Source organism: Hyaena hyaena, unplaced genomic scaffold (genome assembly GCF_003009895.1).
Source record: "Hyaena hyaena isolate Hyena2069 unplaced genomic scaffold, ASM300989v1 scaffold_5, whole genome shotgun sequence".
Taxonomy (NCBI): Eukaryota; Metazoa; Chordata; class Mammalia; order Carnivora; family Hyaenidae; genus Hyaena; species Hyaena hyaena.
Genome location: NW_024080637.1, coordinates 1223615 through 1247472, shown reverse-complemented (window position 1 = coordinate 1247472; position 23858 = coordinate 1223615). Strand labels below are relative to the sequence as shown.

The 23858-nt window shown below is 42.4% G+C and overlaps 1 pseudogene; it reads left to right on the top strand.

The window, feature by feature from the left end:
- The first annotated feature begins 765 nt into the window (after nt 1-765).
- LOC120235628 lies at nt 766-1562 on the top strand (annotated as a pseudogene).
- Nucleotides 1563-23858: the final 22296 nt, after the last annotated feature.

Below are 23858 nucleotides of genomic sequence, written 5' to 3'. Positions count from 1 at the left end.
GTCTTAAAATAATTTAAATTTCTCAACAACATCACCACTGAATGGTCTTCTTGTGTTTGAGCACCTGCAGCAACAGCAAAGAGCATTCTTCCCAGAGGAGTTTAATTTAGATCAACACAAATGAGTTGAAATATTCTAATTTGCTGGACAGTCGTTTGTGTAGAGGATATACATTAGTTTCCTATGGTTGCCATGACAGAGTGCCACACGTTAGATGGCTTAAAACGATAAACATTTATTGTGTTATAGTTTTGAAGATATAAAGTTTGAAATCCAGTGTCTGTTGGGCCATATTCCCTCTGAAACCTATAGGGGAGAATGCTTCCTTGCTCCTAGCATCTTGCTTCTGCATTGATACGACCGTTTGTAAGATTTTTTTAATATATGTAATATTTTCAAATGTTTGTGTTGACTTAATTTTTTTTTAATGTTTTATTTATTTCTAGGAGAGAGAGAGAGAGAGAGAGAGACAGCATGAGCAGGGGAGGGTCAGAGAGAGAGAGAGTCACGGATTCTGAAACAGGCTCCAGGCTCTGAGCTGGCAGTCAGCACAGAGCCCGACGCGGGCCTGAACCCACGAACCGCGAGATCATGACCGAAGCGAAAGTGGGACGCTTAACCGACTAAGCCACCCAGGTGCACCTGTGTTGACTTAATTTCTGGCATAGTTTTTTAACTCTAAGTGAAACAAGCCTCCTTAAAAAAAAGGGGTGGGGGAGTAGGACTGAGTTGTAGCTGAGGACCCTCAGGGTGAAGTGAGGATCAGGACCATGAACTGTGTTCCTTTCAAAACTGGGAAGCCCAGGAAACAGATTGTCCCCACAATAGTGGAGAGAAACTTTGAAAGGGAATATGGAAAACTCCAGCATCTGGAAGAGTAGAGCAAGAGGCCGCAGAAGAACCTGGAGAAGAGAATGATACCCTCATACTGATTCTCCGTCCCTCTTCGTGAGCAAGACCAGGGCTTTCTGAACTTGATGACAGCCCTAGACATGGCCATGAAGTGGATGGATGCCCTCAGCCAGGAAAAGGTGAGCCAGATCCAAAAGAGTGTGACTGAGCCCTTAAAAATGTTGGGCAGTGTCTTCCGTAGCCTTACGAGGTGGTGAAATGGCAAGCCGTCCTGGGGGGTTTGTAGGAGAGCTTAGAGCAAGGTGGAAAAATACAAGGAAAAGAATAAGTCAGGGCCAGAGCTGGCAAAACTCCACCAGGCTCAAGCAGGGCTTTGGCCTGCACAGGACGACTTTAAAGCCAAGAACACACAGCTCCTGCATAAGATACTGCTGTTCTACAATAGTTGACTACATGAATTCTAGCTCAGCGATGAGTCCCTGATTTAAGTACAGGTGGTAAAATAGCCTGAAATGCAAAAAATCTTTGGAGACTTGACCCAACAGCTTGGCCAGCTTGGATACCTGGATGAGCAGCGGGAGTGGGAGAATGAGGCCAAACTGAGTAAACTCAGAGCCTTCCTCCCTTGTGGCTGGCGACTGAATCCCTGTCACCTTTGGAAGACTCCTGGGACACAAGTCAATTTTTCTAGTCTTTTCAAACTTTGGTGAAGGTGTCAGCTCAGCAAAAAGCCCTCCCATGGGAGAAGTATGGCAGCCTGTAGATTGGGGACAGAGGAAGCTCCCACTTTACCTTAGCAGCCCTTTGCAATGAGCCTGGCACCAGAAGCCTCAAGCATGGAGTACTCTCCACACCCAATAACAAGAGACTGCAGACCCAGAAAGTGCTCCAGAGGCTTTCTTATTTCCAAAGAACTGCACAAAGTGCATCCTGGCCTGGGGCCGAGAGCAAGCTTCCAGGCTTCAAAGGGCAAGGGCTTTGCCACCTCATTTGAAGTTTTAGCCTTGTCTGCATGATTAAGATTACATCCTCCTCCAAAAGACCCATCCCGGGGAGTCCACTGACCCTCATTTCCTTTCTATTTGAAAGACTCTTTTTTGTTCCCTAGAAGAAGCCATGACCTCCCAGAACGTGTGAATCTGGGAAGTTGGCCTGCCCTGAAGAGTGGGAGAGCTATGGTCCTCCTGCCTGGACAGGCTCCTCACTCCAGCCTCCCAACCTGACAAAGGCTGGTTTAGCCCACTTGTATCCATTAGGTCAAGGGCAGGGAAGACCCCCCAAGTTGTAGTTTTCCCCGGTAACCAGGACTCAACTCAGGTCAATATCCTACCATGTAAAATATCACAGATCTATTCATAGACCTCAAAGCCAGACCAGTGGATTTGGGGCTGGGAGTTAGACCCAGTCAGAAAGAGAACAATACCATGAAGCTGCTTTTCAAGAGAAAATCTCCAGAAGCAGGTAGAGGTAGTCTCCTGGGACAATTTCTAGATACCTTGCAGCTGCCAGGCGAGTATGTGCAAATGGAATGGTACATTTGTGTTTCTGAATAGTAGCTAGCACCCTTTGACCATGGTCTCTTGAAGTCAGAGTGGCAAAGGATGTAGTCAGTGGTCACATATGTGGACCCATTACAAGATTATGACTCCCTTATTTCTGTGTTCTAAGAAACCAGACACCTATGCATTAGCTGAAAGTGATTCCTCCAGCTTTCCACTCTTCCCCCACTGACTGCCAGAGTCTTCCCAAGGCCCTGTATCACTACCCAAGGACTCATAAACACTAGTGCCAGGTAACACACTCTCCATATGGTTTGTCTTTTCAGAGAAATCCTAGGAGATTAGCAGCTTGGAAGGCTATGATAGCCATGGAGTTGACGTCTGTTTCTATGTTCCTTTCCTACATTTTACTATCTATATAGATCATATATTCTCTTGGACACCAGCAGGAATCATAAAAGCCCTTCAGAATAATAGACTTCCTCTTGTTCTTTGGGGTAACCTGCTTGAAACTCTTCTATGTATTTTATCCTGAATTGGTTGAGGTTTAGTATGTAAGTTACCCTTGATTTATTTGTCCACATATGGTTGTGAATGGAAGTATGTTCAGTATTGAAAAGGATGACTTCTTACTGGCAATGCTGTCAATGAAGACCTGTTTCCAGAATTCAAGCAGCAGATACCTTCTAGAGCAGTGGTTCTCGACCAGTGGCAATATTGGCACCCCCGACCCAGGGGAAAGTTGCAATGTCTGGAGGTACTTTTGGATGTCAGAACTAGGATGTGTGTAGGGTACTATTGGTATTTATTAAGTAGAGGCAAAGGATGCTGCTAAATACTTATAATCAGAGGACACTCTCACATAAGAAAGAAATACCTGGCCCAAATGTCAATAGTATGAAGATTGAGAAACCCTGACTTAGAGGAATATTTTCCTCCTACCACCTTTAGGCATTACTTTGGAAACTGTATGACCTGCATTCGAGGCTCACATCAACTGCCTATTAACTTACTTTAACATGGTCATATAGCTTAATGATTTTGGATTTTGGCTTGTTTGTGTATAAAATGAGGAAAGTGGCTTTGGGGAAAGAAATTGGAACATGTTGAGTCACTAATGGTATTTTATGGTCAAAAGAGAAAAAGAGTGGGGTGCCTGGGTGGCTTAGTCGGTTAAGCGTCCTACTTTCGTTTAGGTCATGATCTCGCGGTTCGTGGGTTCGAGCCCCGCGTCAGGCTCTGTGCTGACTGCCAGCTCAGAGCCTGGAGCCTATTTCGGAGTCTGTGTCTCCCTCTTTCTCTGACCCTCCCCTGCTCACGCTGTCTCTCTCTCTCTCTCCCCTAGAAATAAATAAAAAAATATTAAAAAAAAGAAAAAGAGCTAAATAGTCAAGGATGCTTATTGACAAATTATTTCTAATAGGGAATATTTTAAAATAGTTCTGTTTAAATAGATGGCAGCTTATTTCATAGAACATTATGAGGATCTTACAAAAAACTTGTCATCACATGGCAAATGCCTTTATTACAATGTTAAGAAAAAGAGTAATGGAATTCAGATTTGTATATAAAATAGACCAGATGAAGATTTGTTACTTTGGTTCCTGAGCTGCCCTTCCATATTTCTTACTGTGGTCCTCATCACAGTGACGAAGCCTCACTTATTTAGGTGTGTGTCTTTATGACCAGACTTTGTACTCCCTGTGGGTGACAGAGAGAGAACTTTGTCACCTCTCTATCCCTAGTGTCTTTCTTATAACTAACTGTATGTATGGTCTCTCATGAGACGTGTTGGTGCTCTATGCTTTGGTTTCCTCATCTGGAAAATGCAGGCAAAATTGTGCATACTTGAGTTGTCCAAAGCAACAAACAGGCCATGGGTGGAAAGATCATAACACGTTGTATCTGACACATAATAACCATTCAGTGAAATTAGTTACTGTTATTACTTGCATCCCAGCTCTGCCAATAACTGTATGTGTAACCTTTGGAAAATAAATTCAGGTTGGGTCAGGTCTTTTCCTTTTCCTTCTCTCTTTTTCCCTTTGTAAATGAAGATTTGTACCAGACTATGTCAATTCTCCTTCCCATATTCTAGATTTTTATTTCTTTTGATTCTACAGATTAAAGGCTTGAAGATTCAGGAGTCTTGTTCGAAGTCTAATCCTGGGCAGAGTCTGTAGAACTAAACTAGCGCCACCACCCATGGTCTAATGAAACTTTGATGATGGGGACAGTCATCAAGAGGGAGTGTGGTGGTGGGTGGGCTGGGGACAATGTGTAGGGGAGAGAGCCCTGGATGAGGTATTAGGGAACTGGGACCTGACTCGGCTATTGTGAGGCTGTACTTACCACTTCTCCATGGCAGCTGCCAACTTCTTCACCAGTAATAGTAGAAAGAAATAGCTAGCAAACTTCAGGGAACCTTTCAAATCTTACCTTGCGTGACTGTGACCTTTTTGTGTGTTGCCAGGCATACCATTCTGAATTTGTTCTTCTCTGCAGTGGTTTTCCCCAACCACTATGTGGCCTCCTCCCTCAATTTTTGAATGAGTCTAGGTTTTGAAGACAACTTGTGATGTCTTCCTGTTAGATGCTAGCTTATTAAGCACTCTTTTTTGCTGGCTAGAAATCCAAGAATAATGCAAGATATTTGTCTAAATATCTTGGGGTCTTTTCTATGTTAGAATGACCATAATGAGACTCATGGGACCAACTGTAGGTTAAAAAAAAAAAAAAAAAAAAACCCAACAACTATCTTTCCCTGAGAAGCCAAAGGCAGTGGGAAAATCCTTCACAGGAACCAGAGAGGTTGGAGAAATAACAGATGGGAAGCAATCGGAAAACATATTAATAACGACAAATAAATCATTAAATCTTCCACTTACGTAGTCTTGCTCCAGAAAGAACAACAGATAAATAATGAAGACAAATTTAGACTCACTATTTGAATCACATGTATAACAAACAATAAAACACACTACCTTTCAAGGTAGGGAGTGTCTAGCTGCAAGGTGGAAAGTTTTATTTTTTTAATTTTTTTAAATTTTTGAGTGGAAAGTTTTATTTTTTTTAATATTTATTATTTTTGAGACAGAGAGACAGAGAGCAAGCAAGGGTGGAGCAGAGAGAGAGAGGGAGACACAGAATCCAAAGCAGGCTCCAGGCTCTGAGCTGCTAGCACAGAGCCTCATGCGGGGCTCAAACCCACAGACTGCGAGATCAGGACCCTAGCTGAAATTGGATGCCCAACCAACTGAGCCATCCAGGCACCCCGAGAGTGGAAAGTTTTAATACTGGAGAAGCTTCTTGCTTCTGATGAGAGTAGAGATGGAATAATCTCCAAATTCTTTTTAGCCCTGAAAAGGTGGCTCTGCCTGTGAATGAAGCCAGGTCAGAGAGGACCCAAGCGGCCAAGCAGCTTTCATATCAGGTGCCGGGCACGATGGGACAAGCCTCTGTGTTTTCGCAGTGACCCTAAGGAGGAGGCCTTAGCAATTCCATTTGGCAGGTAAGAAAATCGCGACTCCTCCAAGGAAATCATTTTTCCCAAGCTCGTAAGAGGTACAGTAGGGTTTAACGTTGTATCTGAAGAATTCTGAAGAAGCCAGAAACCAGCTGGTTCTCACTGTTTTGATCGCAGCATTTGGGCTCATGAGCTCCTCCATAGAAAATCCAATGAAAGGGTGGGTTGCTGGCTGCTTTGCATATAGAAGGGGAGAGAAGGAGGAACGAATGACATCACTCTACTCCTTGACGGAGGAGGAAGGGGGTTGCCTGTGAGGTCTCCTCTGGGAGCTCTGCAACCGGTCAATTCATCCTTCTGGAAGCTCGACTGCAGGCCCCTCGCCAGCTTGTCAGTGGAGAAACTGGCGAGAAGAGAACTCACTCAGAGGCCATCAGACACGAGGACCTGCCCACAGGTTACACTGTGAAAGGGGGTCCTAGGAACAGGGGCAGGGGCCAAGCTCAGCGATCAGCAGGTGGTGGGCTGGGGAGGAAAGGGAATGGTGGACTGAAATGAACGCTGTGTCTACTTTGTGTTTGGCACCATGTTGTGCTCTCTGCTTTTTAAATATTTCCTCTTTTAATTCCTCTCTGCAGACCTATTAAGTAAGTCTTATTTTCTTCATTTTTCCAAATGAAGATGCTGAGACCGAAACAGTTTAAGTAAATAGCTTTACATTATTCAACATGCCTTGCCTATTAAACCAGTTTTGTCTGACTCCAGATTCCACATTTTCTACCACATAATGGTTTTCCAAATTCTCTTAACTACTGTTTCACCATATCTGCATGCACTTGTACATTTTTCTGCAAATTAATTCCTTTCCTTCCTAAATTTTACTTACATGAGGGCACTTTATTTATTTTTAAATGTTTATTTTTAAGAGAGGCAGAGACAGAGTGTGAGCAGGGGAGGGGCAGAGAGAGAAGGAGACACAGAATCCAAAGCAGACTCCAGGCTCTGAGCCGTCAGCACAGAGCCCAATGCGGGACTCAAACTAACAAACTGTGAGGTCATCACCTGAGCTGAAGCCGGATGCTTAATGGCCTGAGCCACTCAGGTGCCCTAGGAGTGCATTTTAAAAGGAAGAGGTATGGTGCCATCACAAACAGAAAGTAATTTCACTTGTCAAAAATAGATGGCAACAACAAAAATAAATAAATGAACACACAACAGGGTTATTGGATTCTTGCTGTAGAGTCTTTTGTCTGGGAGGCTCTGTCTAAGGCATACTTTCTCTGTGAAAGTGGAAGATTAGCTAAGTGTTAGAGCGGTGCTAAAACTATAGAGAACCATAATGATGTTTTTCTCTTTGGTGTCATCAAACAGACTGAAAGATAATTGAAATTCTTTGCACATAGAGGTGCCTGGGTGGCTCAGTTGGCTGGGTTTCCGAATTGGCTCGGGTCATGATCTCATGGTTCATGGATTTGGGCCCTGCATCAGGCTCTCTGCTGTCAGAGTGTAGCCTGCTTGGGATGCTCTGTTCCCTTCTCTCCCTGCCTCTCCCCTGCTTGCACTCTCTCCCCCTCTCAGAAATAAGTGACCATTATGAAAAAAAGACTTTAAAAAAAGAGACATTCTTTTTATGTGATGCAAAGCTATTTATGCCCTCTCTAGCCCACCCCACCCCATCTCTAGGACCGTCAGTGCCCCGTGCCCATACTTTGGGAAGCTCATCAGGATAGTGATGGTATTATTAGTCTCTGCTCAGAGGTCAAGCAGGTGTGCACACTGAATACCATCTCAAGCGAAACAACACAGATCATTAGATAGAAAGCAGAGAGAAGGATTCAGAAAATGAATACACACCCCTAAATGATTTTCTCACCCCAAGTCTTCAATCCAGTGTATCCTAATGAAAGGTCATGACGGTTTTCTGCTAAGAATCATGAAATGGCTTCTTGTTGCAGATATAAACCATTCTCAGTCCCTGAGCCTGGCATTTAAGGCCTTGCAAAATTCTGTTAGTCCTCACCATCAACATTATCCTTAGGCCAGAGAGAGCCAGAATGAACCACTCTCATCATTTCTTTTATGTGTCCTCAAAATGTCTTATCTCTGCAGTGTTGCTGATCTGTAGCCATGTTTAGGGAACCTTCCCACAGTACATCTACATGTGCGATGGTGGTGGGCAGAGAAAGCCCAGAGAGAGAAGCATAGTGTGTGGGGGTCTGAAAGACATCTATCAGATTTGGCAGTATGCAAGGTCTGAAAAGTGTCTCCTGTAATTGTTTCAGTTGTGTGTTAGGTGGACTGAGGATTAAATTGGAGGTAAGTAATGAGAGGCAGCAAGAATGCAGTGAGATGAAAAATGAAGTGTTAGATAGAGAAGCAGGCTTGAGAGCTCATAGCCTGATTTTTGGTGAGGTTTGGCTCCCCCCCCCACCCACCCCCCGCCCCAAAGGAAGCAAGAAGTTAGAGACGAAGAGGCTTCAGGTCTACTTCTAGAGAATATGGGTGGGAACAGAATCAAGAAGAAATGTGAAGGGTTTGGCCTTGCACACAAGGGAGGCCACTTGGAGAAGCTCACAGTGAAGTGGTGACTTTCTATAAAAGGAATAGAATTAGCCAAGTGAATCCATAGCACACATTACCACTAAGTAGCTGGAAAGTCCGGATCTGTCTGGATTTTTGCCATTCCATATATCATATTAGGAGAGTCAGCCTGCCAGTAGTTATGCGGAGTCACAGAACATTTAAGTTTGAAGGAAGTCCAGTCCTCTACCTTATGCTTGGCTCCATGTCAGACAGAAAGGAGGTCTACTCTCTTGAATGGCAGGAGATTAATGCCTTCACAGGAAGAGAAATTTTCATTTCAGAAAGCCTTAAATATCGGGAAGTCCTCTTCTAGATAGAAATGGTGTCTACCTCCTGCCACATGGTGCTAATTTTGCCCTTAAAGATCCCTCCAGACAGGGGACTCCTGGGTGGCTCAGTCAGTTGAGCATCTGACTTTGGCTCAGATCATTGTCTCATAGCTTGTGAGTTTGAGCCCTGCGTTGTGTTCTGTGCTGACAGCTCAGAGCCTGAAGCCTGCTTCATATTCTGTGTCTCCCTTTCCCTCTGCCCCTCCCCCACTTGTGCTCTGTCTCTCTCTGTCCTTCAAAAATGAATAAATGTTAAAAAAATTTTTAAAAATCCCTCTGAACTTATATACTTCTTTAAATACATGATATAGTGATGGACTTTCCCCCTTTAAACCGAACCATTAGGTTGTTCAACCATTTTTCGTATAAAATAATTTCAAAATCTTTTTGTCTTTTTTTGTATGTAACAATATATATCCACAAATAAAAGTACCATCCCAGATATAGTTGGATCAGGGAAAGGTAGTGAAGAGCTCATTATAGGCACTAGGCTTCATGAAGGCCAGCCATGGTGCTGATTGAGATTTATAGAGTACTTATAACATAGAGGCAATTTTTTCAGAGTTTTAAAGTTTCTTCTTACTCTTTTCAATATGCAGAAGAAACTTTTAAGATTCCATTTTACAAATCAGCAACTGGAAGCCAAGTACGTTTCCCAGAGTAGCTAAGCTAGCAAGTAGTTGAGTTGGGACTTGATTTCAGGTTTGCTCACCTTCACTACGTTATAACCTCTTCACCTGTTGATGTGTTGTTACTTAACTTGCCTTCTACCCTGCACTGGTACAAGCAGGCTTGAGCAAAGAATAGAGCATACAGAGGTTCTTGTTAAACATTGTTTGCATCCTTAAGGTATAGCTCTCACTTTGCGGATGAAAAAACTGAGAATCAGATAAACAAGTATTTACTGAGTGCCTATGAAGTACCAGACTCAGTACTGTTGCCAACAGTGCGACAAAAGTGAGCAAGCCCATAACTAAAAGTATATTAAAATAAAGAGTCCTTTCTCTGGACTCAGCACTATTTCCATAACACCAGAGCTCATCCATCCACCAAAATAGCTCAGAGTTCAAGACGAACGGAGTTCGCCGTCTCTGGCATAAACTCCTGTTCAGAAAAGCAAAGGTGTCATTAGAAAGAGGGGCTCTGGTGAGGAAAAGCAACAATGTATGTGTCAAGGAGTAGAGATCCTCTTTACCTTCTCCCCACAGATCTAAATTTATTTTATTAATGCCCACCCCACCTCCCAGCAAATGTGGCATTCTTTTAAATATGCCCTAAAAGTATAAATCAGAGCAAAGACCATATTTCACGCCAAGAGGCTTGTATATCCATCAGGTATTTATGGCGCTGCTGTTAGCCAACTCTTCCATCTGGGATGCCTTTAGTCATCTTTCATCTGGTACACCTATTAGAGGAACTCCAGAGCCATCCATAACAAAGGGGCTCATCTTTTAGAACTCCTTTGGCAGGAGTGAGAAATCCAAAGGTTTCCCATAAAGCCCTCATTTCACATTGCGTTTAAAGTAGTTGTTTGATATGATAATGTCTTGGGGGGGGGGACTTGGCCCTGCCTCTCAAGGATAATAGAGGACAATTATTTTTTTTTCTGTTGTGCTGTCTAACGAGGAACCATCTATTAAAGGCACGAGAGCTTGTGTAATCTACAATTTATGGAGGGAAAAGATCATAGATCCTCAGTGCCTCCCTCACCCAATCCTAAAAGCTTCAGCAAAAAAAAGTAAAAGAAAAAAAAGAACTTTTCATCTTTCTAAATAGGATAGTGAATACCTGCTATAACCTAAAACCAGTTTAATAATTAAAAAAAAATACAGAAGAGGAAAGATTTAATGTACTTTCCCGCTAAATATGATAGAATATTCCTGGAACCAAGTTGTTTCCCCTATACTTTCCAGTTTGACTCCATTCAAGTAAAGGTAAAATGTAAACATGAGCTTTTTTTTTTTTTTAATAATCATTTTGAAATTGATGAATGCATCTCTGGGGGGAAAAAACCCCACAGACAACAGCAGCTTTAATTGTCACTTTGAACACTGCAATGCTATCTCATTAATTCCTCAGCAGAATGCCTTGTTATTAAAATAATATGTGGGGAGTTTGTAGTCCAAAAAAGGAGACAAATTCACAGCTAAAATGTTCCAGAATGTCTCAGAAAGAAACAAAAGTACCAGAACTTTCATCCTATTCCAATGATAGACACATGCCCATGCAGAACTGTAATTCATCTTCACATTACTGGTCATATGGTTCCAAACGCACAAACCCATGCTGGAAACCCCTCCTGCTCTGAAGGCTCCCAGCCTTGGTGTGGATGTGGGGACAGGAGGCCGCAAGTGTCTCCTATCAATCAGACATTCAGAACAGAGAAGAGCTGGCTAAATGCGCGCGGGTGAGGAAGCTGCAATTTTATGCCTTATTAATTGGACCTCACTATTTAAACTCTTGAAAACTCCAAATGGCTTTGGCATGCAGTCAGAACCATAAAATAAATGGACTCAAGAAGTGAAAAAAAATACTCTAAGCTAAACCATTTCCTGTCCCTCCCTAGAATCCCAAACTGTATCAGGTACCAGAATTTCAAGTTCATATCTCAGCTGAATACTCAGTCGTTCTTTAAACACTGCTGCAGCTGTGATGGACACTTTTCTCTTTCTCTTTTTTAGTTCCGGTCTCTCAAGAGATGGTGGCATGAGTAAATAACCACCTTTATTTTTTATTGGCCGATAGGTACACATCTGTCAAATGCACCCACCGAAAAGAAAAGCTCATTTGAGTTGTTTGTGGCTAGAATTTTGTCAAGCAATAGTGCCTCTTCTGCCTTTCATATCAGTCTTTCTGAGCGAATCATCCTGAAAAATAGTTATGTCTGGCTTTGAGCCTGGGAGAGGTTTTGTTTCTGGGACAGAAGGTCGTGGGGGAGATCAGCCTTGGTTTCTTTCTGTCTTTTCTTCCTTGAAAATCAAGACTGTCTTCTGAGACCAGATGGCTTGGTCTCATGAAAATGAGCAGAGCCAGGCAACAAGGCAGAGACTTTTGTCATCAGCACCCCCACGCCGCCTGACCCTTGTGAGGATTACTGGTAGATTACCCTTCAGTATCTGGTCCATGAGTGGAGATTCCCTTGAGGGTAAAAGTGGCGGGCGAGCTGGGTTTCAGATTGAGGGCATGCTGTTTAGCACACAAAGAGATAAACTGGCCGGAGTCCTAGGAAACAGCTGGGGGTAAAAACACTATGTCGCTATGTCCAGCTCAGAGGTTCCTTAACAGAGGCTCTGCTAAAGGAAATTAAGAGGGAGGAGAAAGGGGCACCCTTTTATTAGCCACCAGGTGGTCTCTTTAGAGCTTCATAGACATTATGGCATTTAAACCTCACAGCAGCACTTTGTAGGAGATAGGACTCCCATTTTATAGGTGAGGAAACAGCTTAGAGATTTTATGTATTATCTATTAATTTTTTTTAATGTTTATTTATTGAGAGACAGAGAACAAGCAGGGGAGGGGCAGAGAGAGAGGAAGGCAGAATCCAAAGCAGGCCCCAGGCTCTGAGCTGTCAGCACAGAGCCCGATGCAGGGCTCAAACTCAAAAACCACAAGATCATGACCTGAACCGACATCAGAGGCTTAACCGACTGAGCCCCCAGGTTTAGAGATTTTAAGGTGCATGCTCAAGGTATGTGAACTTCAAGGTTGAAAGCTACGTCAGTATATCCCCTGAATCATGGTAGGTACTTCCAGAAACACTTTATGTCATTTCACGGGGGCAGCTCACAACCCAGCCCGTGACTCCTACCTTCCTTGGTCTTCCTCTTCATGAGTTCCCATGTTGATGAGCTGCACTGGGGTCTGCTTGGTGTCTCAGTACTTCACCTGAGTCTCTGCTCATTGTCTGGACATTGGTAACCAGTTTTCATTTTCCTCCAAATGAAATCTGATCTTGGCTCCACTTCCCTGTACTTGTGTTGGCACAATATGAGGAAGCCTCAACAGCCCAGCAAGAGCCGGAAAAGTGTGCTGTAGAGTTTCTGACCCACCCCTATATCCTTTTATTAATTTAAGCTGCAATTTTGTGTTGAAGAGCATGAGATTTGGGTTTACTCAGAATTCAGGGTTCAAATCCTGAGATTACTTCTCATTAGGTGGGTCATCTTGAGCAAGTTTCTATGTTCACTAGCTTCAGTATTCTCATCTACAAAATGGGGACAGGAATAGGTTCCTCACAGATCTATTCTTGGAATTACATGAGATGATATGTAGGAGGATTAAGTATAGTGTAGAGTGCTTAGTGAGTACTTCATAAATGGAAACTGTTATTTAGATGTTTAAAATTAAATGATCTCCATATTTATTTTAGAGTTGATAAACAAAAGTAACATCCAGGGAGGGGATAGGATGACATTATCAGAGAATACTGACTCACGTTCCCCTAGGATGCTGAAGTCCCTTCCTACCCCTTGGAGGAAATATCTCTTACACTGCAATTTTTCATGTCTTGTAAGGTCCAATCAATACAATTGATTTAATGATTAATTTATTGTGTTCCTCAGTAAAAGCCCTGCATCGACTTCTTAAAATGGAATTTTATTGCATTTGAGACCAACACAACTAATTGACAGCAATCATTTAAAGGGGAAGCACAAAGTGTTCTAAATACACACACACAATCTAAACCAATAATAAAACAGGAAGGAAGGAAGGAAGGAAGGAAGGAAGGAAAAGGAAGAAAGAAAGAAAGAAAGAAAGAAAGAAAGAAAGAAAGAAAGAAAGAAAGCAAGCAAGTCTGTACTATTTTAAGAATGCAAAGGTGGAAGGGTGAGTTGAGTGTTAGCATTTTCTGAGTTGCTGAGCCCCAGAGAAAGGTCATCGGGGCCAGTTGTGCTATGTGTGTACTGACATTATTTATGACCTAACGGTCTACGAGGTCTTCAGGAGGGATTTTCCTCCCTGCTGTTGGCATGAAGGGTAGGTGTGTTCCTCTTTGGCTTGTGGTTCATTTTTAGCTCATAGTCTGTAACCAGTGAGGCTCCCATACTTTCATTGGCCTATAGAAGACCCAGAGACAAATCTATGTCTTATCCATACCCTCAGATTACATTTTTTAATTATACGTATTGTATATACTTTATTTCTGGACCTGTGTTTTTGTTTCTGCCATTGTTGACCTTTGCCTCATCTTGCCCATAAAATTATGAAATGAATTATCTAACTGAATGTCAACATATCTTTTTTAGTTGCCTATAAGTATATTTGGAACAAAGTAAGGGGTATAGAAACTAATAAATGAACAAACACAGATAATTAGAAAAAAGAAGTCTAATTTCTTATTGTCCCATGGCATGAACTAGCTTTGCATTTGGTTACTTACCACAGGATTTGTCTTCTGATGAAAACAAAAGGAACTCCACCAGCAGCTGTCCCAACCCAGTGGCTGGTTCTTTCTCAAAGATTCTGCCCTCCTTAGCACCCCCTCCTCCTGAGAGTCTGAGTGTGGGAGGGGATCCAGGGAGGGGCTGGGGAGACCTGACTTGGCCACACGGTGTCACTGTTGCTGCACTGGAGGGAGGTCTCTGGAACTTGTCTTTGGCAACAGGAAATGCTTCCTGCTTTCCTCACTCAACTAACTCTTAGGTGAGCCAGGATGAAATAGCATTCATTAGATATTTTTTTTCCTGCTCCAAAGAGAAGGGAGAAGAACTCTTTGATATATACTTTTCCAGCTGCTTAAACTTAACCCTTCAGGCAACGAAGGGATCAATGATTTTTAAAATTATTTTTCTTCATCAAGAAGCCGTCCTGATGGAATTGTCCCTCCAGCACCACATGGAGAGAGCCTGCTGAGACAGCCGAACACCTTAGGCAAATCCTGGGCTTTGGAGCCCAACAGACCTGGGTTGGCATCTGGGTATTCTCTCCTCTACTCCTCCACTCTTACTAGCTGTGTGACCGTGACCAATTTTGCATCTTTCTGTGCCTCCGTTTTCTCATCTTCAAAATGTAATAGATAACCCCTATTTCAGAGAAATGTTATGAGAATTAAATTGGGTTGGGCCTGAGGAACAGAAGCTCATAATAGGTGTTCAATAAATGAGACCCATAAAATGTGAGCTGGGGATAGCTGTCTGGTAGCTCAAAATAAATCTTCTCTATTTTTATCATTGCCCACAGAAATTGGGCAGAGGGAGTGAGTGTGTATGTGTGTGTATGCATGTGAGACAGACAAAGAGAGTGAGAAGGAGGTTAGGAGGGAGGGAAGAGGTACTGGGATGAGCTACGGTGTGTGTGTGTGTGTGTGTGTGTGTGTGTGTGTGTGTGTGGCTGTCTGGTGGCCTATAGAGAGGGAGCACAGCACTCCTATCACATGAGACACTTGCTGAACCTGTACCCTAACATCTCTTTCCCTGCTTGACAGTTCTATGACTTTCTTCTTGTCATAGCCAGCACTTCTGAGATGCTCTCCTAAGACCAAATGTATCAACAAGAACAAGGAACAGCTTCTCCCCAGAACCGGAGCTCACCAGCCTTGTGCTCTGCCATCATTTGGACCAACTCCAACAGACGGCCTAGTCCAAGGAATGTGGGCTTTGGAGTCAAGTGTAGGTACAGATTCCAGCTCCCAGACTTCCTGGCTATATGACCTTGAGTAATCATTTAATCCTTTAGAGTTTCACTTTTCATCATTTGTAAAACTAGGGGTGATGACACAATCACTCGTGGTTTTTATGAGGGATTAAATAAGAGAAGACAAGTGAAGACATGGGAGATAAAGGACACCAGCTCCTGTGGTTCTCTCCTGCCCACTTAGGAAAATGCTATCAGGACTGTCCAGTCTGGGGCAAGAAAATGCCTCCCTTGACCTTGACCTGTGCGGTCTCTCAGAAGTGCCTTGCTTCAGAGATACATAGAGGAGGAGAAACACAAGTTGTATTTTAAACACATATATTTGGAGGTATCTGTTGGATAGGCGGGTGGAGACGTTTACCGCCAAGTTGGATATGTCTGTAGCCTTGGAGGAACTCTAGGTGGAGATATGGAAGTCTCCTGAGTTGACCAAATTTCACTTATGCAAATAATTTTCTTTCTAATCTTTTCTGTCCACTGGCCTCTTTTAATTCAATTGAACACATTCTGACTGTTATTGTTATTGTCTTTCAAGGAGCCTTAGGCTAGATGGGGATACTACTCTTTCCACTTGGCTCATCCATTCTTCCTGGGAACCCTTACATTCTGATTAGGTATCACTGAATGTGAAGTCCACCTGAAACTATGAAATTCTGTTCTGGAAGCCATGGCTTCCTGCCTCGCCGAATTCAGAGGTTCAAGACTGAGTATTCTCCAGGTTGACCTAGGATATGATATTAATGTGAAATCTTAGAGGAGTGCATAATAATATCCTGTTTTTCAAAATTACAAACTGAGGCATAGAGAATTGAGGTGATTTTTCCCATCACTGCAGAGCTCGAAGCCACCACATGGGTTGCCTCCTTACTCATAAGGCAATAGATTATAATCCAGATGGTCGTTCAAATACTTACAAGTCCAGGGGTTGAAGCCCAGCCCTTCTCATAAGCCAGCTGTTTGAAGGCTTGAAGGAAAATACTTCAATGACCTTACATAGATAAAATCGTCAATTACTGTGGGTCATTGTCACATAGACTTTGACTTGTATGGAATTAAAAAAAAAATCTTGGCTTTCATATATAGTGATAAGTTAATGATGCCACAGTTTCCCTTAATGGTAAGAACCAGAGGGATCAAAGCTGCACAGGGCATCCTGTGATCCTGTATGTTTTGTCTGTCTTGGCCAATATTTCCCAGTGCAATTATGGAGCATGAGTCCTTTAGGATCCCTGGTTAGAAAAGAAGAGAAAAAGAAAAAAGAAAGGATTGGAAAAGCTGAATTTACTCTCTCATACCCTTCAAGACCCACAATGAAAATTAGCATATGAAAAGCTGTAGTTCTAAAGAAATACGCTCAAAGTCTCTACCTAGTTCAACCGCATTTTCCAAATCACAACTGACTGTGGAACTTAAAATATCTGTTACCATCCCATAGAATACATGTTTTATGAACTATTGTACTTTGAATTCCTGATATAAAGACTGTTCTGGGTCCTTTATTGGTTTTCCTCTTCAAACTTTGCAATCAGCTAGTGACATAGACTTTGTTTCTTATCATTTTATGAAGAGGAGGCTGGGGTTCAGATAGGTAAAGGAATTTGCTCAGGCTCACAGTCTGTGTGCCCTCCTTTTAACTTCATCTTGGTTATAATTGTTCATTCATCTTCTGTATGTCCTTCCTGTGTCTCTTCCCTCGTAATATTTTCCATGCCTGGAATTGGAGTCTCACCATTCATGACTGGAATTGCTTCCTTATCTCCTAAGATCAAGGTCAGGAGTCACCTCAGTTGTGCTAAGTGTCTCTCCTCCATGCTCCCATGGCACTCTCTTTACATCTATCTTTATCACTTTATTATGGAAATGTCTATGCACAAGCTCCTTAAGAGCAGGTGTTCTATCTTCATTCTTCTTTGTATATCTATTAAGAAATATAGCGCTTGCCTGATAGTTAGTAGGCATTTATTAAAACTCCTGGCATAGAGGTTCAGCGTGTCTCTGTTGCACTGAATTGAACCGAACTGAACTGAAGCCAGTTCTCACTGTCTTCAAAGCCCCAAACATTCCCCATTATACCTCACCGCTTCCCCTTCTAGCTGTAAAAGTTCTATTACGTTTTGACGCAGATAAACAGTGGATCTACTTTTGCTCCCATGGTAGTTGGTAATGCTGTGGAGGATCACAGGGAATGAATTTGGGAACAGAATAGGCATCTAAACTCAAATCCATATTACATCAAAGATTGCATTAGCTATTTGTGTATAAATCCCCTTAGTACAGGGCTGAGGACAAAGAAGGCTTTAGTAAACATTAGCTCGTATTTAAACTATTATAATGTCAGGGGCACCTGAGTGGCTCAGTCTGACTCTTTTTTAAAAAATTGTTGTTTGTTCATTTTTGAAAGAGAGAGAGCAAGAGAGTGAGTGAGCAGGGGTGAGCCAGAGAGAGAAGAAGACACAGAATCTAAAGCAGGCTCCAGGCTCTGAGCTGTCAGCGCAGACCTGACACGGGGCTCAAACTCCTCAAGTATGAAATCATGACCTGAGCCAAAATCAGACACTTAACTGACTAAGCCACCCAGGCACCCCAGCATGTGACTCTTGATTTTCACTCAAGTCATGATCTCACGATTCAGGATTCTCTCCTTCCCGCTCTGCCTTTTCCCCAATCCCCCTCTCTCTTTATAAACAAACAAACAAACAAACTTTAAAAAAGAAAGAAACTATTACAATTTCAGAGAATGGGTTCAGTCATTGTCTATAATACTTTTGTTTCGTGTCTAGAGTTAAAGGTTAGATTCCAGCATTTTGTTGATGAATATTTTATTTAGCTGGTAGATCCAACCTGAAAATTAAGATTGTGATGTTTAGAGCAGATGAAAGTCATTCAGAAGCCAATTGGTAAGGGACTTTCTGGCGTAGATGGGATATTCCCTCAGAGGGGATTACTCACTCACACTGGACACTGTAGTCTGCATGGGAGCCATTAGGACAGAGAAAGAAGAGCTCTGCCTGGGAGTCCAGTTAAATCTCTCCCTCTCCATACTTTGTCACCCATGTCAGGCACCATCTACCTATCAGGAGAAGAGGAGTCTGAAGCTTAAGCTTGCCCACAGTTTTGGCCACTTTGCTATCATAATTCTTTACAAATAGATTTATAGGTTTTTACTGCTTGTGTTTCTCTGTGTCATTCTCCCTTCTATTGAGGCTTTGATGCTCTTCTTTCTATCTCTCCCCATTGCTGACACTAAGCCCTGAAGGTTATTATTCATAAATAACCCCCCAGTTCGGTCTCTGGCTTATTCACAACCTCACATTCTCTGAAAAATTGGAATAGGCTCTTGAGTTGTATTCCTGCCTCCGATGATGATGTTAAAATAAATCATGCCAGTCCCATGCTTTAAGATCTCCCATGAAAAATTAGAGCTTTTCACCTTGACAAGCAAAATTCTTCTTAATCTGCCCCTATCACTTCTCTAGCTATGTCCATAATCACTTGCCTCCCTGTACTTGTCCAGATGCCCAAGTGCACGTTGGATTTCTTACCATTTCCCATTCTGTACCTCAGTACACTCTCGCTGTCAGGAATTTTCTTCTTTGTCATGTGTTTGGCATGTCTTACTCATCTATCAAACATCCCTTCCTCTTCAAAGCCTCTCTCCTCGAAGGCAGTGGCAGAGCTGTTCCTTTGGGTTCCCTGCATGTCACCAGTCCTCTGTTATGGTGATGCAGAGTCCTCTCCCTTCTTTAACCGGAGAGAGTGTTCTGATGATGTATGAAGAACAAAGGGGTCAACATGACTACCGCCATGTGACACTCTCTCTCCTCTCCTGTGGCTGGAATGTAAAATTTAGGCTGGGTAGGCCTTTACTAGGGAGTTCCCAGTACTGAGAGGGCCATGTGGGACCAGGTAGGTACGATGAGAGAAGGCAAAAGGGGAAAAAAATCTACTTACTTGGGATTGAGCTGAGCTCCGCCTTAGAGTTCTCCTCTGAAATTTACTTTTGATTCACTTACTCCATATGAGATCTATTCCAGCTTCTCTAGAGTAGGCAGGGATTCAGACAAAAACCATGGCAAGGAATAACCAGGGCACATATGGTTGGCATCTTTTGTGTTATATTTTCTCAGGAGCTTTAAATGACTGAGCAGGGATTGGGATCCTGGCTCGACCACAAGCACACATTATAACACCCGGTGCATTGAATTGTATTTGTTTCTGTGTCTTTCTTCTCTGTTAGACTGTGAGCTTTTTGGGTCCGGGTTCTGGAGCACATTTCTCCTTGTTTCAATAGTGTGCTCATATTGAAAACACCGAAACAACAGAACTAGCCTTGTGGCAAACAGCGTGGACTTTGGAGATAGTCAGCCTAAGTTCAAATTTCACTTCTACCACTTTGGGGGCGGGGTTGACCTCAGGCAGGTGAAATAAGCTCTCTGTGCTTCTCTTGAAGCATTTAGTGAGGATAATAATATTATCTTTGCTACATTGCAGTTAAGGTGATCCAGTGATGGGGCGCCTGGGTGGCTCAGTCGGTTAAAGTATCCGACTTTGGCTCATGTCATGATCTGATGGTTCATGGGTTTGAGCCTTGTGTCGGGTTCTGTGCTGACAGCTAACTCAGAGCCTGGAGCCTGCTTCAGATTCTGTATCTCCCTCTCTCTCTGACCCTCTCCTACTCACACTGTCTCTCACTCTCTCTCAGAAATAAATAAAAACATTAAAAAATTTTAAAAAGATGATCCAGTGAGCTAATGTGGACGGACTAATTGTACCTGTCACTTAGCAGGCATTGGATAGTTGCTAGTTATATATAATTTTATTCCTCTAGAGCATAACATTTTATCAGCATGTAGTAGATACTTAATAAATGTAAACAAATAATAGAGCACTGAATGGAAGGTTTTTCAAGGCACTGTGCAATGTGACTTGGGGCAGGGGTTGTTCTCTGAAGAGGGTGTGTTGGGAGTAAAAACTGATGACTTTGAATTACAGATCTACCACCTCCTACTTTCATTAACATGGATGAGCCATTCAATCTGCCTCAGCCTCAATAGTATTTAATCCCAGAGGTGGATGTTATTTTCGCTTTCTGTTTTATTTGCTTCCCTGCATAGTGTCTGGCACCCCATTCTCTAGACAGGGAGCTGCTTCCTTATGAGCTGAAGCTTTGTGACAGGCAAGGCAGGGAGAAGTGGTGAGGGCAGGGAGAAGTCTCCAATGACTGGGAGCATTGAGGACTCCTAAATTTTACCTTCTAAGTGTATACACTTCATGAAATGAGGGCTCATGGTTTTTACATGAGCATTGGTTTCTTTTTCTTTAATAAAATGTTTTTAATGTTTATTCATTTGTGGGGGGCGGGGGAGAGAAACGGAGCACAAGCCAGAGAGGGGCAAAGAGAGAGAGAGAGAGAGAGAAAGAGAGAGAGACAGAATCTGAAGCAGGTGCCAGGCTCGGAGATGTCAGCACAGAGCTCAAGGTGGGGCTCAAACTCCTGAATCATGAAATCATGACCTGAACCCAAGTTGGATGCTTAACTGACTAAGATACCCAGGTGCCCCAGCATTGGTTTCTTTTCAATGTTTATTTATTAGAGGTAGGGGGTGGGAGAAAATGTGAGCAGGGGAGGGACAGAGAGAGAGAGGAAGAGAGAGAGGATCCCGAGGGCTTCATGCTCAGAGCAGAGCCTGATGTGGGGCTCGATCTTATTACCGTGAGATCATGATAGCTGAGCTGAACCAGGAGTGGGATGCTTAACCGACTGAGCCACCCAGACATCCAAGCATTGGTTTTAATGAAATAGTAAGTAGATATTTCTTATGGATCTTACCTGTCTCTACCATTTCAGGTGTTTTGGACACCATTTGGCAAAAATTGTTAATCTCAATATATTTTGGGGAAAAGGCCTTTTGGTTTCATTAACACATCTGAATTTTTGAGCATTAATTTATCAATTAATTTTAAGTTCAGCCATATCCAGAAATTTTAACAATCTTCAGCTGAGATTATTTTGGAATCTATTTTGATGAAGAGACTAAACAGTGAAGACTAATTGGGGTCTGGGGTGGGATGGTCAGTGGTCAGGTGTTAAAATTTATTGAGGGCTATTTCACGCTAAGCTTTCTCATTGTCATCCTAACAACCACACTGTTAAACATTATTTTAAGCCCATTTTATAGATTAGGAAATTGGCCCCAAATCACAGACATGAAGAGTGACAGTTCTAGAATCTGAAACCCAGTTTGTGCTCTTTGGACTGTGCCTTGCTGTGTTAGGAAGCAGCGACAATGACTGCCTAACGGGCTGGTGCATTGGAGAGGCTAAATAATTTCTTCAATAATGGATGGATGGACTGATGGATGGATGTAAGCAGAGATAGATGCATACTCCCCAAATTCCCAGCAAGGTAAAATGTGTTCACAGCCACATGAAGTAGGAAGAGATTGAGGAGTTTAGGGAGGCAGAAGTCATTTCAGGGTCTAGGTTAAGTGCCAAGTAACTAAAAGGAGGATGGTACCAAGTTCAACAAGTGCCGACTGAACCCACAGGCATCGGTAAGAAAAGGAACAAGCATTTCAGACGCCTTCCCCGCAGCCCCATTTGCAGAGTTGACAAGTTAATTACTCAGCTATCAGGAGATAACTTGGTAGCAGTAACACGTGTAACTGTGTAATTATCAGGGGTTCCAGTAGTCGCTGTGTAATTATCAAGTAGTTTTCATGAAACAACATGTGTTTGCTTGTAAATATACAATTAAGCGGTGTCGCCACCGTTAACTATAAAACAAAACCAGCATCTGGCACTTAAGGTACCAGCTGTGGGTCCCTACAATTAAACTTTTCTTTAAATAGGACTAACTACCCAAAGGGCGCCAAGTCACAAAAACTCACCGGAGCACATCTGATAACACCAATCATTCTATACTTTTCGACTGAAATGACATTTTCCTGTTATACTTGTAAAAACCCAATCTATTCTTTGTCAGGCTCAAAGCTCAAATGCTCTCCCCCCCCCCCCACCGCCTTATTTTATTTTTTATTTTGCACATTCCTTTAATCAAGATGTGAATTTTGCTTCCCTAAATTCCCTAAGCCACTTGCACTTTTGACTTTTACTATATGCTGCCTACCTGGGAATTAGGGGCATATCCCAGTCATAGCACAAATATTTATTGGGCCTTTATTTTGTGGCAGGCTCTGGGTGAGCCAACTGGATGATAATGATCAGCTGAGAAGATATAGCCTCTGTCGACACAAACCTTAATAGTCTAGTATAGGAGGAAGGACATATATACAAATAGAGCATAGATATTATGACTGGCCATAGAAGATATTGATGCAGAAGTGAAAACTTAGATTTATAATTTGCTCTTCTATTTTCTTAAAATACCCCTATTTATTATAAAAATCTTTGAAGAAAATGTGAAAATACACAATACACAATAATCACAAAAAATTCTCCTACTCAGATGGACCTGTTAAGATTAATTTTCCCCCCTGATATTTTTCACCAGTACTTTTTAAGGGATAAATTTTGTGTCCTGCTTTTTCTTCCACTTAGCATTAGAAGATGAGACTTTTTCTATATTATTAAAGAATCACCTCAATTTCATTTTTTTAAGGGAGAGACAGAAGGTATGAGTGGGGGAGAGGGGCAGAGGAAGAGAGAGAGAATCTTCAAGCAGGCTCCATGCTCAGAGTGGAGCCTGATGTGGGACTTGATCCCACAACCCTCGGATCATGACCTGGGCTGAAATCAAGAGTTAGATGCTCAACTGACTGAGCCACCCAGGTGCCCCAAAAGTCATCTCAATTACAATAACTTTTATATCTCATCTGAGATGTGCCAGAGTTCTTAAGCATTTCCTTGATGCCTGACTATATCATTCATTCATTCATTCATTCAATCAATCAATACTTATTTAGTAACTTTTTTTAAATCAACACTGTTCTGGGCACTGAAAATATGGTAAAAATGAAAACAGAAGGACTCCAATAGTTTACAGTCTGGAAGATATATATAATAAATTAAAAAGTGACTACATAACTCTGGCAGATAATATGAGGTAAAAGAACGGTAAGAGGATGGAGAGTACTGAAGAGGTACTCTTTTTCTAGAGTAGTCAGGGATAGTGTCCATGAGAAGGGTATATTTGAATAATACCTGGAGGGTTAACATGCAGGAATGTGAGGTAATAGGAAGAAAAGAAAGTGCACAGATCCTGAGGTGGAAGTATGCTTGGCTTTTTCAGATAATAGCAAGGATATAAATGTAGCTGAAGGAGAGTTAGCAAAGGGGAGGGGTAGTGAGATCAGAGCAGTAAATGAGGATAATGGTGTATGGATCACCTCAGGTCTTGTAGGCCACTGAAGGTCGTTGAGTTAAACAAGAAACTAAAATGCTTCCATTGGAGCAAATCCCCCTGGTTGTCATGTTGAGAACAGGCTATAGGAAAGGAAATGGAACAAGAAGTCCAGATGGAAGACTACAGCAGTG